Consider the following 5,027-nt stretch of genomic DNA (forward strand, 5'->3'; position numbering starts at 1 on the left):
ATGAAGGCAAATGATGCCATTTTCATTTGTTAAATCATTTCTTTTGTCTTTTTGCGAGGACCTACTTGGGAATCCTTTTTCCAGCAATTTCAGGTTCTGAGTTTATGTCAGAAGTATAGCTGGCCTTCTTCCAATTGTTGGCTACATTCTGAAATGATGCTGAAAACAAGAAATGCAGGTACGGCTTCATTTTTGTTTATTAAAGCTATATGAGATCATGTTTTACAGTGTATATAAATTATGTGCAAAGATTATGAAAAATGAAAAACAGGTAATTAGTGGTCGACCGATATTTTTTTGACTGCCGATATCTCAAGATATCACGATGGCCGATATAAAGTGTGTGTATATATATATATATATATATATATATATATATATATATATATTAGGGGTGTAACGGTTCACAAAATTCACGGTTCGGTTCGATACGATACACTGATGTCACGGTTCGGTTCGGTTCGATACGTTTTAGATACAGCAAAATGTAAAAACATCTCAACTTTTCAGAATGCCGCAAGCGCACCGCGGGTCATGTGACAAGAACCAACCAATCAGCTTCATCCTTTCCCGTAACAACGTTGAGAGCTCAGCCAAGATGAAGGATCAGAGGATCATAGTTGTATATGGATTGCAATTTTGAAATAAATTTAGTAGCAGAGCTACTGCAAGCGATTTTTAGAGCTGCAAATCCATTTATCCTTCGCTGAAATTTCCGCGTCTCATGGAGAGAGCACGTCATTGTTGCTTAGCAAAGACAGACGCCTCATGAGCGCTTCTGCCCGAGCGCTTTGGAAAGGAGGAGAAAGACGCGCTTAGCGTTTTCCATGCGTTTTTAGGCACGATATGTGAACGGCCCCTAAGGCGCTCACTCACTCAGCACGCGCTGAAGGCTCGTTGCAAAATGTCGAATGCATTTAACAGACCAGAAATATAAGATCCTAAAATAACCAACAGGTCTGGTGTTTGGGTTGGATTCCCTGTAAGCTATAGTGTCTAAATGCTGCAGGGATAGTTTGCTGCGTGCATGTTTCTCCTTTTTTTTCGTCTTTTCCCAGATAGTACTGACGCATATATCCCAGATATTCCCGCTGGTGTTTTTTTTTTTTTTTTGTATTCCCGCTGGTGTACCCTGTCATGTTGCAGATGCGACATACCGTTGTTTTTTTATCCACCACTCTCTTGCCATCACCATTATAGCTTAAAGGGAATCCAAAGTGCACCCAAACACCAGACCTGTTGGTTATTGGAGGATCTTCTCATTTCTAGTCTGTTAAACGCATTGGCTATTTTGCAACGAGCCTTCAGCGCGTACTGAGTGAGCGAGCGCCTGCTGAGTAGCCTAACATAAACATATAAGATGGTGTTTTTTTCTTCTTCGGGAGTGTCAGGGGCGTTGCCTGTTACGTTGTTTGGGTTATTGGGCTACCTTGTTGAACGCATATCATTATATTTCTCTCTCTCTCTTTTTTTTTTTTTTTTCAAATATAATTAAATACTCCAACGAACCGTTCGGTATACATAATGCGTACCGCGTACCGAACCGAAAGCGTCGTACCGAACGGTTCAATACGAATACGCGTATCGTTACACCCCTAATATATATATATGTATGTGTGTATATATATATGTGTTAGTGGTGGGCCGTTATCGGCGTTAACGTGCTGCGTTAACGCAAGACTCTTATCAGGCGATAAAAAAAATATCGCCGTTAATCTTTTCTCAAAGTTGGGTTGGGAGCTGAGTCTATACTAAGCAAGCTATGATGACTTTCACCTTGATATTTTATATAACCTACTGAGGCCAGCCTAAAAAGATGCTCAGGACAGTTGACGGGCCATTGCTGCGCATCGTCACGAAAGCTAATCTTTTTCACGTTTTTAACCCTTACCGCTTGTCGATTTAAACATTAAAGCATCCAAACACAAGACGCAGAAAAGCTGAACAGAGTAGCTGGTTACTCGCGCGCTGTGTTCGGTGACGCAGAGAGAGAGAGAGTGAGAGCCGCGTATCATGGACATCGACACTGAACCAAGCTCTCTTCTGCGAAGAGAAAGGCGTCTCAAAACACTTGAACATCGAATTTGCTTATTTTTGCTCTAGTGCCGACAAATACATACAAAATATGTCAAAATATCCACCTTGGAAATTATACTTGAAAAAACTGTCAGTTATTCCTTAAGTGAAAGTAAACAGTTGAGGAAAAAAATGGGATGTGTATTATATTGGATGCATTCCTCATCTCTTAAAGTGACCGTGCCTAATTTAGCGACTGGCTGCTGTAATGTTAATCCAAGAAAATGAAAATCACTCACTGCTCTTGACTGAATTAGTTTGTAGTTTTAACAGTCAAACCAAAAATTATTCAGACACCAGATATAATTTTTGATATATATAGCAAAACCGTAATAATTTGAGAAATGTTGAAGGCGTCTGAATAAATGTAGGTTTGATTGCACCACCTAGCTTGATAAACCCCTTCTCAAAGACTTAATGTGACGAAGAGGCTGAGACTGTCGGATCCATCTGCAGTATTTTATTAACACAGGTAAGGGCAATCCAAGAATCGTAACTTAAACAGGCGTGGGTCAAAGGGCAGGCAGCTTAGGTTCACAATCGAGATCAGATTCCAAGTCAAAATCACAAGAACAAACACGAGATACAATCTAGAGGCAGAGTAGGGTAAATCAAGACTTCACAAATGAACTAACAGCAGAGCAGTCCAGATAAAGGGGAGCTAAGGATACACAGGTGAATATAATGCAAAGCTAAGGAGATTAATCAGGAGATAATGAGCAGGTGAGTAATAGGCAGTCCTAATACGCAGGAGAGAGGGATCTGGTGAAACCAGGAGGAGGCGTTGTCGAGCGTTCCGTGACAGAGCCCCCCCCCCTGCGAGCGGCTCCGGAAGCGAGGACCTGGCTGACGGCGGGGTCTACCACGGGGTCTAGGAGCAGGTCGATCTGGATGGTCCTCGGTGAAAAGCCGCAGTTAATGTGGGATCCAGGATGTCCTGAGACCTGACCCAGGAACGCACCTCAGGACAGTACCCCTCCCAGTCGATAAAGTACTGCAACACCCCACCGTGACGTCTGGAGTCCAGGATCTCTCGCACCCGGAAAGCCTCCGCGCCATCCACCTCAATGGGGGGAGTCTGCACAGGAGCGACCTCCTCCCGGTTCCTCTCTCTCCTGGGGGCGACAGCGGGTCTGAAAAGGGACACATGAAATGTGGGTGAGATCTTGTAGTGAGCAGGAAGAGCCAAACGAAAAGAAACTGGTGTTATCTGACGTAGAATCTTAAATGGCCCGACGAAACGAGGAGATAGTTTCCTGCTTGGGAGCTTGAGACGGAGATCTCGGGCAGAGAGCCACACCCACTGGCCGGGTCGGTAACTGGGACCCCCACGCCTCCTCCGATCTGCCTTATGCTGGTAACGGCGAATGGCGCGCTGCAAGTGAACATGAGCAGCGTCCCAGGTGGCCTCGCTGCGTCGGAGCCATGCATCTACTGCTGGGAGGTCGGAGGGCTCCCCGGCCCACGGGAAGAGGGGAGGTTGGAAACCTAAGACACATTGAAAAGGCGTTAGACCAGTGGCAGGTTTTAACAGGGAATTCTGGGCATACTCCGCCCAGGCCAGGAAGCGACTCCAGTCCTGCTGATTCTGGTGGCAGTAAGTTCTTAGAAATCGAATCAAATCCTGGTTTAGACGTTCAACCTGCCCATTGGCCTGGGGATGGTAACCAGAAGTTACACTGACATTGATATTGAGCTTGGAACACAATTCTCTCCAGACACGGGAGGTAAACTGAGGCCCGCAGTCAGTGACAATGTCTTCGGGCAGACCAAAGAGACGGAACACATGGTTGAGAAGAGCCTCGGCTGTCTGTAAGGCCGTGGGCAGGCCAGTCAGGGGTATAAAACGGCAGGACTTAGAGAAGCGGTCCACCACGGAGAGGATGGTCGTAAATCCCTGGGATGGAGGCAGGTCCGTAACAAAATCCACTGCGATGTGCGACCAGGGGCGCTGTGGTACTGGCAGAGGTTGTAATAATCCAGCGGGTTTGAGATGGGAGGATTTTACAGTGGTACAAATGGAGCATTGATGAATACATTTGTATGATATCAGACTGGAGTGAATCCCACCAAAAGCGATTGGAAACCAATTGTGTGGTGGCCGCGATACCAGGATGACCAGCGCTAGGGGTGCAGTGAACCCACTGAAGCACACGGTGGCGGAGCCGAGACGGAACGAAGAGGCGGTCGGTGGGACATTCTGGCGGAGCGGGATGATTACGTAGAGACGCCGTGATCTCAGAGATTATGTCCCACTGGACAGGTGCCACGATTAGTGCAGGGGAAATCATGGGCTCAGGTTCAGATTCTTCACTGGGACTATCAAACTGTCGGGACAGGGCGTCCGCTTTGCCGTTCTGGGAGCCCGGCCTGTAGGTAATCTTAAAATTGAATCTGGAAAAGAACAGAGACCAGCGAGCCTGGCGAGCATTCAAACGCTTAGCTGACCTGATGTACTCCAGATTCCTGTGATCAGTGAGCACTGTAAAAGGCTGACGAGCTCCCTCCAGCCAGTGCCTCCACTCCTCAAAGGCGTTCTTCATTGCCAGGAGTTCGCGATCACCCACGTCATAATTGCGTTCTGCAGAGTTGAGTTTGCGGGAATAAAAGGCTCACGGGAACATTTTCGCAGGGTTACCATACCGCTGAGACAGCACAGCCCCCACTCCTGTGTTAGATGCATCCACTTCAATTATAAACTCCCTTTCAGGATCCGGGTGATGGAGAATAGGAGCAGAAGTGAATCTTTCCTTGAGCTGAGAAAAGGCCGCAGCGCTCTCCGTTGTCCACTTAAAATATTTACCCCCTCCTCGAAGCAGAGATGTGAGGGGAGATGCAATTACACTGAAGTTGCGGATGAATCTGCGGTAAAAGTTGGCGAAGCCCAAAAAGCGTTGCAGCTCCTTAACAGAGGAAGGTTGGGGCCACTTCACCACGGCTCTGACCTTGCT

The sequence above is a fragment of the Carassius auratus genome, unplaced genomic scaffold (assembly GCF_003368295.1).
Source record: "Carassius auratus strain Wakin unplaced genomic scaffold, ASM336829v1 scaf_tig00214722, whole genome shotgun sequence".
NCBI classification, from domain to species: domain Eukaryota; kingdom Metazoa; phylum Chordata; class Actinopteri; order Cypriniformes; family Cyprinidae; genus Carassius; species Carassius auratus.